Source organism: Doryrhamphus excisus, linkage group LG9 (assembly GCF_037039965.1).
Source record: "Doryrhamphus excisus strain RoL-2023G ecotype Guam linkage group LG9, RoL_Dexc_Guam_v1.1, whole genome shotgun sequence".
Classification (NCBI taxonomy): domain Eukaryota; kingdom Metazoa; phylum Chordata; class Actinopteri; order Syngnathiformes; family Syngnathidae; genus Doryrhamphus; species Doryrhamphus excisus.
The window spans coordinates 15,444,515-15,458,001 of NC_136365.1; the positions used below are offsets into that span (position 1 = coordinate 15,444,515).

Here is a 13,487-nt window from a genome sequence, read left to right on the forward strand (position 1 = left end):
TAATAAAATAACTCTGACACGTTTGATCTTAGTTCCCACAAGGAAATACCAAGGTCAAACCCTCGTGGTCATGAGTTTCATACTAATAACACATCAACACTAATAATTGTTTCTTGAGAGCTGAAATGGAAAATATTCTGCCCGATAAAAGCAGGATGTACTGTGGGAATGTATATTTTACTGTCACTGGACATCAAAACTTCCATTACCCCATCACAGTCACAGATAGAGTCTCAATTGTCATAAGTTTTTGCTTTTATAAACCACCTTAAATGAATATGATATAGATTCATATACGGAATAAGCATTTACAGTACACATGCATGCTAAGGGGCTCAGAAGTATTTCAACAATTAGAATATTTGTACATATAACCATCATTGTTATTATTTGACAAAAAATGCTGAGAAGTTAATGACTGTGTTGATTTTTGTGTTTAGCCAAAGCTGTATTAGATACCATTTAGATCAGGGGTGGGGAAACCACGGAACCACAGAATTTACAAGCTGAGTGGGACCAATCACAGTGGAGTAGGCGTCCCCGGAGGCGGATATGGGTGTAATAAATTAAAACAGGCCGTTTTGGAAATTCAAGGAAATACAGCTGGAATAGGTGCGGATTCTGGAAGATCTAAGAAAGCGTTCTATTCGGGTTGTGTCTGTAGCTGCTCTATAGGAGTCCACAACTCAATACAAAGGGCTGAAAAATGAGCATAATAGGCCCCCTTTAACAAAAAATATATTTTAGTGAGGGCTACACGGTGTGGAGTGGTTAGCGCACAGGCCACATAGCTAGGAGACACAGGTTTGATTCCCCACTTGGGCATCTCTGTGTGGAGTTTGCATGTTCTCCCTGTGCGTGTGTACTGTACAAACTGCAGATTCTGGAATATCTAAGCAAACTTTCAGTGCGGGTTGTGTGTGTAGCTGCTCTATAGGAGTCCACAACTCAATACAAAGTGCTGAAAATGAGCATAATAGATCCTCTTTAAAGTAGTGTGTGTATCAAAATAGTCGGGCCCCCAGGGTCAATTTTGTTAACTCAACGCAGCCCGTGAGTCAGAACGTTGATTGAGATTATCCACGCATGCCTCCTCTTGCGGCCTTCTCCTAGTTCTTTGGACCGCATTGCTGTCACAGAATTTTTTTTAAACTGCATTAAAGTACAGCGCAGTAGATTTGGTTACAGTGCTAGAAAAGATCGAGCATGAGTCCAGAAGAAAAGTAGAGACGGCAAGGCAGTTGCTGCGCCCCTCAAGAAAGAGAAAGTGACAAAAGTTCATGTAGAGATGAGCGTTAAACTTGCTTGAGTGAGAACAACGCGTCTATTGCGTGTCTCCAATATTTTTCCATCGGTCATATCTAAATGTTGCGCAACTGTGATTGTGCTACGTGAGTGTGTGGGTCACCTTCTAATCTAAAGGTATATTAATAATATTTAACAGGCCTTTGGGTGAGTTTTAGTGCTCATGTTTTGTGTCACACACAATATATTATATTATATATGTACACAGTCACAAGGAAGCAGCCACGTGTGAACAAGATTTAATGCAACACTGGCAGGAAGGACACATTTGTGCTGTCATCTCAATTGCATTTGTGTACCCGTACAATCCAACATCAAAGCCGTTTTGCTAAGAATCTGTACTAAATCACTATATAAATAGAGTGTCATGTACTAATGTTGGCATTTGGAGTGAACAACCACACAGGAAGTAGACCTGAGTAAGTGAGATATGCAGAGAACCACCACTTCATGTTTTCCTGCTGCTGGTTTTGACTTTGAGGATGCTTCAGTCTTTCAAGTCGATGCAAGTTTGTCGTATTTTTCTTTCATTTTGACACACACACACACACACAGGGTCTAATGTGGTCAAGACAGACAATGACAAGAACACACACACACACAGGAAGGTTTGAGAGAGCAAGCAGATGGACATACACAAAGATGTCAACTTTGGTTGTATGCAAACAAGCACACACTCTTGCTGTCCTTCCTTGTGATTAATGTAAAGCTCAATTCACATAAACAATGTTCCCCATTCATTTTCTTTGAATGAGGGGTGTGGCTCCAGAGTACAGGCCTTTCCCGGCCACTTGGGATGGCTGTCACATGACCATGCAAGGAGGGGGGGCGGGACCAAAGGCAGCCACAGTGAGTCCCGTCTCACCAGCTGGAGCTTGTGATTGAGGAGCTTGTGCAAGGAGAGTGTGAGAGGAAGAGCAGGAGAGGGAAGAGAAGAAGAAGAGCAGGGAAGGGTTGGGTGAGTTGATGCCATTACATGTTCATGCTGGGTTTTTTTTTGGTTTTCAAAAGTCCAAACTGGGGGAGATTTCTTTCAAGTTGAGAGAGCATGAAAGAAGTATAACTGATTGGTGCTTTGAGGTGTTGCACTGGGCTTGCCAGGTGACATTTTGGAGGAGTGTGAGCTTGTGTTTGGCAGGAGATGAGTACAAAGTCTCATGTTTACTTCACTATCCGTTCCCATTGTGTGTGTGTGTGTGTGTGTGAGAGAGTTTTTTGGAGGGGGTCACCACCAGCACCCCCCCTCCCTTAACACACTCTCCACCCAATCTGCCCACCCCCCTTTCCCTTCACTTTCCCATTGTGTCTTCATCTGCAGCACATGCATGGATAATCAATGTGATTCACCAGGAGGACAATCTAACATCCCTACATTTGAGTGGTTTAATCCAAAGTTGATCCACTGTAGTGAATTAGCCTCTGGTGCGGGGGTGTCCTAACTCTTTCCATTTCTTCCACAAAAATCAAAGTAAAAGGGGATGTTTGTAATTTTATAAATAGGCCAAAACCAGCCCATGCAAGGAAAACAAAAAACAGTCACCCTGCTGTAGGAGATTCAGACACATTTTACCGGGTGTCTTGCATTTGCTCTTAAGTTTGTTGCAAAGTTCAGGAAGAGTTGACTGGACAGATCAACTGTGATGGTAGCATCACTCGCTCCTGATGGGAACCAAATTAGGTCCCTGTTTTCTTCTTTAGTGACACACTGAAGGAAAAAGTATAGTTTTTTTTTTTTTTTTTAAATCTCCTGCCCCACGACACGTACAACAACTCATGTAATCAAAATGTCCCAATTGATGCTGGTCAATGCTCTTCTTGTTTTTGCTTGAAGACATCTGAGCAGACATGTGCTTACTTTGCACAAACAAGCCACACAAGCATTTTTCAGGAATAGTTTTGGTCTCACACTTGACTGTGGAGACTCCACATTTTAAATGACTTCCTGTTCCTGCGGTCTTAAAGACTTTTATATTGTTAGAACAGGAGTCTCATCTCAGTGGGTGTCAATCCAAGCCACTGTTTTTATTGCGCTAATTAGATTAGCTCACTGTGTGTAATCCAATCAATGCAGTCACACCATTCATTTGTTTGTTGTTTTTGTCTGACCTGTTGGAACAGATTAATGATAAATAATAGTTCTACTGTATTAACATGACCCCTGACCACAAGTACTTCCAGGTACTATTTCACGTACCTGGTCAGTCGGGGTCATTCAGTGCTCGAATTGCCAACAATAAACCCGAGGTGTGGACTCAAGTCACACTCAGCTTGACAATATCATCAAACTTGCAACCTGAATAGGAATTTGACATCAAATGACCTGACTTGGACTTTAGTGTGATGACTTGAAAACCCTTGAAAATTCAAGAATACAGAGTGTGTCCCCATTCAAAGTATTCAACAAACAAGACCATTATGTCATTTCCAGCAAGACTTGACTTGTCTTGACTTGAACTTGCATGTATTTACTTGAGACTTGACTTGACACTGACTGCAGTGCACACATGCTAATGTTAGCCTAACCTTTTGCCGCACCTTAGCTATGGACACTGCAGTATTATACTCACTCGGTTCCAGTGGTCCATTTTTTGCTTCCCTCAGTCTCCCCTTGAATAGAAATTCTCTCTGGTGTACAGTCTTGGCAGAGGTCTTCGCTCTATCGAGTATCATTCGTGATGTTATTAATAGAGAAGAGAGAGAGAGAGAGAACATAATCTCTAAGAAGAATGTTTCAACCTTGATTGCTCAATGGGCAATAATACACTGCTCTATATAATTAACCTTTTGTTCCTGTTACCTCGGACTGTTCTGTGTCATTAGAATTTTTTGGCCCTGGAGGCTAAAATATCTGCAAAGAGGAGAAGTTTTAACATGTTTTACAGTAAACAAACAGGCTGCCCCACATCCCAGTGCGTCTCCGTCGTAGTCCTTCAGCATAATTGCATCCATGTGTGGAGAGTCTCACATGGCCTTGTCCTGTTCAGAGAGTGAAGAATGTGCAAAGGTAATGGAGAGTACGCTACCTTGCTGTCGAGAAGAGGCTAGGCTGATAGGGAGACCTGACACACCCAGTTTAGAGGTGGTGGCCCGCACAGTGGATTTTTACGCTGTTTATTTTAAAAGTGATACATCGGCCTGCTTTTTTTAACAGCATATTTGAAAACTGATATTTTAATGAATTAAAACAAACTTTTAAATGATCTAAATTCAAGTGATTAAGTCTCGTGTCAAGATAGAAACAATTTGTCCTTCATATGTTTCTGCTCTCACTTTGGATTGTAGTTGTAGTTATTTGGCAAAGGTGGAAACGAGTAAGTCAATATGAATTTTCATTTAACATTTACCGACTTGGCCGGATACTTTGAGAGAAGAAGTTGGACTCCTGTCCGGAAGCCTGTAGGCAGGTTTCCACTCACTAAACCTTGTGCCCCCCCCACATTCATTATCCAGGGAGGCATAAAGAATTCACAGAGATTAAAAATGTCAATTAAGTTTTGGAGATAGTTATGAGTGGTAGCTTAGGGGTGAAAGGTCATGAGAGCATCGATAGGGACACACTGGCTTAGGGAAGTCAGGGCCACTAAAAATGCACAAATTTGATGACTTTGACAGGCACAAGTCGTTTGTGATTACTTTTTACATCTGATTACTCTTTAATTTTTAAACTCTTGTATGTCAAAAGTGATTGTTACTGTACTTAACATCAACCTACCCTTGGCATCTTGCATATAAATGAAAAAATGTTGATTAATATGCACTGAAACTGTTTTTCTCACCTAAAAAAAGCCACAGATTTACAATGTGTATATTAACTACAAAGTGTCCAGCTTTGAATACGAGTCTGCTGACTTCCACTCTATACGTTCTTCTTCTCTTCACACCCTTGGGAGGCACATATCTTGGACACATTCCAAATTGTAGGACCTCTGGGTTATTCGACTATAGAGGTTCTGCAATATATGTCATGCAGTATTTCAAAATGTTGCTTCCAGATGCTGCAAAAAAACACCTTATTGCACATAAAGTTCATTTGAATCCAAATCCATCATCTGAACTCAGACCTGCATGGCGGACGTTCCATTATGATGATCTAGTGTCAGATAGTGTGAAGAGTAACCTTCTTCAAGCCTGACGATGCTCAGTGTTTATGTGATTTACTGCCAAGCTATTTGTCGTTTTAATAGTTCCCCTTCTGGCTGTACCCTGTGACTTCCCTCTCCATGTGTCTCACATATGAAGGCTGCTGTCAGAAAGCTTCTTACTGCTCACTTCGCTACTGTGTTGGCTTTTGCTACGTTGATGTTTCAGGTCATGTTTACACAATGCGGTTTAGGGTCACCTACATTTTTTTGATGATTTATTTTCGGTCAGTGTTGGAAGCTGAAAACAGATCTCAAAGTGCAAGTTCATTCATTCATTCATTTTCTACTGCTTATCCTCACTAGGGTTGCGGGGGTGCTGGAGCCTATCCCAGCTGTCTTCAGGCGAGAGGCGGGGTACACCCTGGACTGGTTGCCAGCCAATCACAGGGCACATGTAGACAAACAACCATTCACACTCACATTCATACCTATGGACAATTTGGAGTCGCTAATTAACCTAGCATGTTTTTGGAATTTGGTGGGAGGAAACCGGAGTACCCGGAGAAAATCCACGCATACACCGGGAGAACATGCAAACTCCACACAGAGATGGCCGAGGGTGGAATTGAACTCTGGTCTCCTAGCTAATCAAACACATTAGACATAATAGATACCTTGCTACTTCAAGCTTAGAATTTTGCAGATTCGCGCTCAGTTTTTCAAAACTAGATTAATAAATAAATGATACTGTTTTGTGGTTGAATATGGCCTTGTATTGATAACAAATATGCATATTTGAGCAACTTTTACATATTTTTTTCCATAAGTTAAGCATTTTCAAGTATAAAAAAACCCAAAATACGGCGAAACCAAAATACAAATAAAAGGCTTGACATCACTTCCTGTCTGCTCCCCACTCCCCTATCATAGCACTGGAAAACTTTTACAACAAAATACAAGCGCAAGTCTGAAGTTGCTTATTTTCTCTTATTATGTCTATTATATTAAGTAATACGAGTATAAAGGTGACTGTAGGGGTGTTATTTCAATTCTGGAATGCTCTACTGATTTTTAAAACTGTACTTATTTAGAAGGTCGTAATCAGGTTCTCTATGCTCTAACTGCAAAAATTTTTGGAGCAAACCCACACATGCACGGAGAGTACATGCAAAGAGGATGGAATTGAACTCGGGTCTCCTAGCTGTGAGGCCTGTGTGCTAACCACGTGCACGCCATACAGCCAAATTTTAAATTGAAATCATTGAGGACATCTGTTTGCATGTGTGATATAGAGCAGAATGATAGTTGCCATAGTGATAGTGCAGTGGTTCTCCTTTTTTTTCTGTCACGCCCCTCTGGGACAGAAATGTTTTCATGACTTGTCTTGAATTGACTTGACTCTGTCTCATGACCCTAAGTGACAAGCTCCCTGGGAGTTCAGCGTTAACTGTTGCTAGCCCAATCAGAGAGCCTCTCTACCTTTTTAGCCACCTGAAGTGCCTCTGACTCCAGGTCACAACAAAGTCCATAAAATGAATCAAAAACAGCCAGGGCACGTGGGCCACACTAGCAAACCTTCATGTTAAGGTGCGACCTGCAGGCCCTAAACCAAAAAAGGATTGTCTTATATTCTGCTCATGTATTATGCTCAACTGTAGGCCCCATTCTGCTTTTAAATGTTAACATTTGTTAACTATTATTGTATTGTTTTGTCCCATCTTGTGGGGGTACCCTTCCCTTCGTGGAGTGGACGCCTCCATCAACAGTTCCCTGTCTGAGCTGTTATAAGACAAGTTATTATTTGCTCTCTCTTGGTGAAGAAGGCAGTGTTTCAAGAAGAGAGTCACACCATCTGCTTTGCTACACGTCTCCCCCCTCAGAGGTTGTACTCTAAGTGGCCCCAGCGTCAGGCTGAAAGATGAAATGGGCCTAGGACAGAGCATTCTTCCGTACTTGTTTGAAACGCAGATGCGTGTGTGTGGCAGCTGTGGCCGTCATCGAATAAGAGCTTCACTCCTTCACATGGCAGGGTCTTATTATCAAGGAGAAATATGTCAGGATTTTACATTAGCGTGCTCTTAAGTTTTCAAAGGGTGGATGTGTGAAAGCCATTGTTGCTATCCAACAAGTATTTTACACATTGGCTGTTGGCATTGACGGCATCATGCTAATGGCCTAATTGTGGGATGCCTTGCTGCTGTGTGAACATGCACACAGTTGCACACAGACTGAACCTTCTCAATTGTGCTTGGTCCAAACCTATTTGGTCCGTTTTTTTATACAAAACTTGACTAACTGGAAAACATGTGAAGTTATTTGGATGTTCCGCAACAGCAAGAACACCAAGTGCCTCAGTGTCAGCAGTTCGGCCCCTTTGCCAGGCAGTCTATCATGTTCTCATGTTCCCTTCAGTTAAAACCGTTGGCCAAGGTGACTTCAGTATAAATTATACAAATTGTTCAACTGTAAAATATATGCAGAGTAAAGTTCTCACGGCTATCTGACAAGGGTCTGATATTACTTCCACGCCTGCATCCTTTGTATCCAAGTTAACAAACAACAGTAAATGTTTACTTGTGTAAAACATTTAAAATCGGCATTTAAATCTTTTAATCTGCTTGCACACCTGCTCTATTTTTATTTGCAATAAAAACACATTCTTGCCTGACAGCGTTCAGTAAATAACCCCATAACATTTTAGAGAATACTAATTGTGCATATTTTAATCCTGTGCTCATATGCAAATACATGTGTTAGTGGTGTTTGTAATAGTTGGTGTTTGTTTTTATTAAGTTGGTATTTTGTATTAAGTATGTACTAAGTATTTTGTATTAAGTAAGTGGAATGTTCCTGCCTTCTTTTTATAGCGCCACCAATGGGCCGATGTTGGATAAGAAAGACAGAAAAGAGGAAATATGTAACATCAGACCAAGACAAATACAGTACATCCACACTGACAGGAAAAGTGGAAAATGCAGCCAAGGTGAACCGGGACAGAAATCAAGGAGTTTCCTCTCATGAGAGCCAGTGAAGTTTATAAGGGCAAACGCTGTTTCAGACCTGTCAGGAACAGCAGATAAGCCTGACCTGCAGTAAAAAAAAGCCCAAAAAAGGTATGTTTTGAGGAAAATTAATTAAAAAATATTTTTTTGTCAGTATGGCCGTGAATGATGGAGTTGCCATCCATTGTGGGCTTTACATTTGCATCAATAAACATACTGAGAACATGGGAATTAATTATTATGAAGTTATTTAAAAAAGATACTCATTGAAGTGGAGAACTCCAAAGCGATTTGCATTCTTTTCCCGGTTCATCAAGGATGATTCAGGAGTCATCATCAACCAAATAACATAAGGAGACAAAAAATCATTAAAAAAAATCAAAAGTAAAACTATTTATTTAATTCTGCATTGCAGACATTTCGGAAGTAGGAAATATTATCCTTGGAGTGCTCCAGTCAAAAGTAAACAACAAACATGGCCGACTGACTTGATAAGTGTGTCATTCAGCATTACCTAACGTTTTCTTGGCATCATTCATTCATTTTCTACCGCTCGTCCTCACAAAGGTCGTGGGGGTGCTGGAGTCTATCCCAGCTGTCTTTGGGCGAGAGGCGGGGTACACCCTGGACTGGTGGCCAGCCAATCACAGGGCACATATAGACAAACAACCATTCACACTCACATTCATACCTACGGACAATTTGGAGTCGCCAATTAACCTAGCATGTTTTTGGAATGTGGGAGGAAACCGGAGTACCCGGAGAAAACCCACGCATGCACGGGGAGAACATGCAAACTCCACACAGAGCTGGCCAAGGGTGGTATTGAACTCGGGTCTCCTAGCTGTGAGGTCTGTGTGCTAACCACTAAACGCTGTGCAGCCCCTTCTTGGCATCATATTCACACTAATTTCCATGCAGAACAGATTATGATAAATGGTGATTATGATCCTTTATTTTAATCCTCCCGTCAAACATAGTATAACTTCAAAACAGATACACCAGCAGGGTCACATAATACTTTTGTTCACATTTTTCTTTGCTGCCTTTCCTTACTGAAGGATATTTATTATACTTTACTTCTGCGATAGAAGGTGACCCATATATGGATATATTATTTGCCAAAACCTGACCCAAGTCTCATCCCGTTTGGAGATGAGAGAACTGGGGGTCTTTGAAGTCTACTCATGCATCATCAAAGACTTTTGGAAAAAACGGCATCATAAAAACTCATCTCCAGTCATCGATTTTTAAATCCTCTTTAATGTAACAAGGTGAAGACAAAAATCACATGATGTGATGTTTTTATTGTATTTTATAGTGTGGACATCTGGTTTCCATTCACGCTGTTTGCATTCAGGGAATTAAATGAAGGAATGTTGTCAGCAGGTCAGACATTTTATTGTGTTTTCTCACTGAAGGGGTCACATGTTGATGCGCCTGGTTTATCACCGTTACTTTTAGGGGTAAAATAAGTGAACTGCTATCATGAAAGATCCTTTCATGATGCATGACCAAGGGGAAAGGGAGGCTTGCCGTATATTTAAATTTGAAAATGAACTCGACATAAAAGTGTCAAAAATAAAGGGGAAAAAATACAAAATGCGTTCAAAAACAATGCTTTGTGACATGCAAATTGAACTGAATCATCATTAATTATGTAATTTATAATAAATTCCCATCTCTGTGTGGAGTTTGCATGTTTTGCATGCGTGGGTTTTCTCCGGGTACTCTGGTTTCCTCCCACATTCCAAAAACATGCTAGGTTAATTGGCGACTCCAAATTGTCCATAGGTATGAATGTGAGTGTGAATGGTTGTTTGTCTATATGTGCCCTGTGATTGGCTGGCGACCAGTCCAGGGTGTACCCTGCCTCTCGCCCGAAGACAGCTGGGATAGGCTCCAGCACCCCCTGCGACCCTCATGAGGATAAGCGGTAGAAAATGAATGAATGAATAATAAATTTCCCAAAACGAAATAAAAGTCACAATAAATTGTCGGAATCATCACAGCACAAATGTACTTACCCAATATTATTCAGTCTAATATCTTCTCATTTGAATGACTTAATGACACCCCCACTCACATAGCACAACCAAAGTGCTCAATATTTACTGAGGAATTAGTGACGAAGTATTGACTCAGGCACATCCATTTAAAGCTACACTGGAACTAATGAGTTGTGGTTAGGGCTAGGTAGGTTCGTTCCTCATTAACTACTGTAATTTTATGTACCTTCTTGTAAAGTGTTTGTATGTTCTCGATAAGCAGCATCATTGATTTTTTTGTAGCATGGTTAGCGAGTGAGGTGTATTTTTCTACAGTAGTTATTACTGGTATTTCCCCATACAGACGCACAATTTGTTAGATAGATGCATTTCTATGGCTGATCTCTGCTCTATGGTCTTCATCACACTTTTTTGTAGGTGATGGCGAAGAGTGTGTGTATTGAGATGAAGTCTTGCAAGATTTGTCTAATGTGGTCTTGGTTGTTTTTCAAATGGTATGACCTGAGGTGTTAACATTTTTAGTTGTATTTCCAACTTGAAGGTCCACTGTAGCCTTTTACTCCACAAACGAATCCCCGTCTGCTGTGCTCACATGCATCATTTGCATGTTGTGCATGCATATGTCGTGATATGAGTCATACTGTCTCTGCTCATTTGTCACAAGTTTACTCATTCAGAAGCGTTGCGTCCATGGCAAAGGTCATTAACGCCGTCTTTGTAGCACATTAGAACGCTCTAATTAAGATGTGACTCAGGGGAGGCCCGGCAGCCTTGTCACTTGCCTCCATGCAGGAATACATAATCATGCCTTAGGCAGTGAAGGGTGATACAAATGGCCAGCTCATTGCTGGCCCTCTGAGAAGAAGTCTTAACAAGCAAAATGAGGGCACGAAAGCAGCAGGGTGCCGGTCAGGCTGCATGTGTCCATTTTGAATTTGAATGTTGTTGTTGTGCACTATTCTTAGAAGCAATGTATGACTGCAGATGGTCTGGCCAGCATGGTCACAGTGCCCAGGAGGCCTCTTGGCTGCAGACCTGAAGCATGTCAGTAGAGCTCATTTGCATTCTGTCTCGCCCACTGACGACACTGAGCCCCATGTCATCAGTTCAGTTCAGCTAAATGATGCTGTGAGACCACATCACACCCACTAAAGATAAATGGATCTCATCCCGCCATGTCCAACCATCTCCATTCCCAGGCCAGGTTCGTTGAGGACAAGGTCGGGGGTGTGAATCAGCTCCATCGTCATGCACTATTCAAAGGGCTCATATTGCAGGATGGATTCATCTAAATTCCTGACTGTTAAGATTGGCTTGTCCTCACACTTAAAAGTCCCAGTATAAATGCAACTTTTTTATGTGCAGGTGACAATGATGGTTTAGAGCCTGGAAAGATTTAAAAACACATCTTAAACTAGGAAAGCTTGAAAACGACACCATTATGGTTTCTATCTAAAGGCTGAAAACGTGTTAAGTATAGGCATGCCTCCTAGCTTCTGAACTTAGCACTTATCCAGCAAAGTGCACATTTACCTTCAAATCAAACCCACATATGCGTCAACAAAGTCATTCAAAAAAAACTTGTGTGCAAGTGTTTGTTTACATCACCACGGACAGGAATGCTGCAAATGCTTCAATTTCACCTCAGTCCCCTATTACCGTATTCTGCATTATTAAAGGCATACATAAAACTATTGTATTTAACCTGGTGCGGCTATGGCCAAAATACATTTGTGTGCTCAAATGGTGTGAGAACCCAAGGATGAAAAGATACCACAGAGGCTACAGTAGGTGTGGTGCACCCTTGGGTACGCTCCAAAACTACGGGTCTTTTGTCTTCATCAGAGGAGAAAAGGGGGATTGAGTGAAAGGAAAATGAGAACAGCCTTCTGCTGTCAAAGCCTGCACACAAGGGTGTAGCTGGACATTTTTGGGCCTCAATGAAAATACTATGTGATACTATGCTGTACAGGGCTCTTCACTTCAAGTGTGTTTCTATCAACAATGTGGCAAATGCTGGTATTTGATATAACAATGTGTTTATTATTGTGGCTGTAGTTATTCATGGTGTACAATTGCACTGCATCAAACACAAAACAATCAATTCTGAAATTTGTGTTTGGTAGACTAAAGTAACAAAAAGTAGGGGTGTCCTGATACTTTTTTTTACTTCCAATAAGACACTGTTATTGTTCTTTAACCTAGTCCGATATCAGCACAAATCACAATTTTATTACCTATTTTGTAGTGCTGGGTTGCACGGCGGTCGAGTGGTTAGCACGCAGACCTCACAGCTAGAAGACCCGAGTTCAATCCCACCCTCGTCCATCTCTGTGTGGAGTTTGCATGTTCTCCCCGTGCATGCAAGGGTTTTCTCCGGGTACTCCGGTTTCCTCCCACATTCCAAAAACATGCTAGGTTAATTGGCGACTCTAAATTGTCCATAGGTATGAATGTGAGTGTGAATGGTTGTTTGTCTATATGTGCCCTGTGATTGGTTGGCGACCAGTCCAGGGTGTACCCCGCCTCTCGCCTGAAGACAGCTGGGATAGGCTCCAGCACCCCTCGAGACCCTCGTGAATATAAACGGTAGAAAATGAATGAACAAACTAACAAACTGCAGGCCTCACAGCTAGGAGACTCGAGTTCAATTCCACCCTCGGCCACATTTATGTGGAGATTGCATGTTCTCAGGTTGCAGGTTAACTAGCGACTCCAAATTGTCCATAGGTATGAATGTGAGTGTGAATGGTTGTTTGTCTATATGTGCCCTGTGATTGCTGGCGACCAGTCCAGGGTGTACCCCACCTCTTGCCCAAAGACAGCTGGGATAGGCTCCAGCACCCCTGCGACCCTCACATCCGGTAGATAAGCGGTAGAAAATGAATGAATAAATTTTGTAGTGCTGAATATTAGAAAAAAGTGTGATCAAGTGATATGCAGGTGTGCCTAATGCTTAACTGGTCAATTTGATTGGAAACATGCATTGTAACATAAACAACTCGGAATTTAGCAAGCTACACTATGTAGTGTAGCTTGCTAAATTCAGAGTCTGGGCACTGTCTACATTAAAATTCAGGTATACTATA

The 13,487-nt window shown here is 41.5% G+C and overlaps 1 protein-coding gene and 1 long non-coding RNA gene across 5 annotated transcripts in view; one reads left to right on the forward strand and one right to left on the reverse strand.

The window, feature by feature from the left end:
- The window catches only part of septin9b (septin 9b), a 70,725-nt gene that overhangs the window by 42,397 nt on the left and 14,841 nt on the right, over nt 1-13,487 (forward strand). Inside the window, exon 1 of one of the 4 annotated variants that reach the window (XM_058091576.2) lies at nt 2,106-2,263. The exons of the other annotated variants lie outside the window; for them this stretch is intronic. The gene's annotated coding sequence lies outside the window, so the exon portion shown is untranslated. Of the gene's footprint in view, nt 1-2,105; nt 2,264-13,487 lie in introns of those variants that run through there. 4 annotated transcript variants of the gene reach the window in all.
- LOC144899818 (uncharacterized) lies at nt 2,088-4,134 on the reverse strand. Its single transcript, XR_013628124.1, has 3 exons — nt 4,103-4,134; nt 3,873-3,961; nt 2,088-2,194 (listed from the first exon to the last, which is right to left on the reverse strand). It is a non-coding gene; the product is annotated as an uncharacterized LOC144899818 (long non-coding RNA).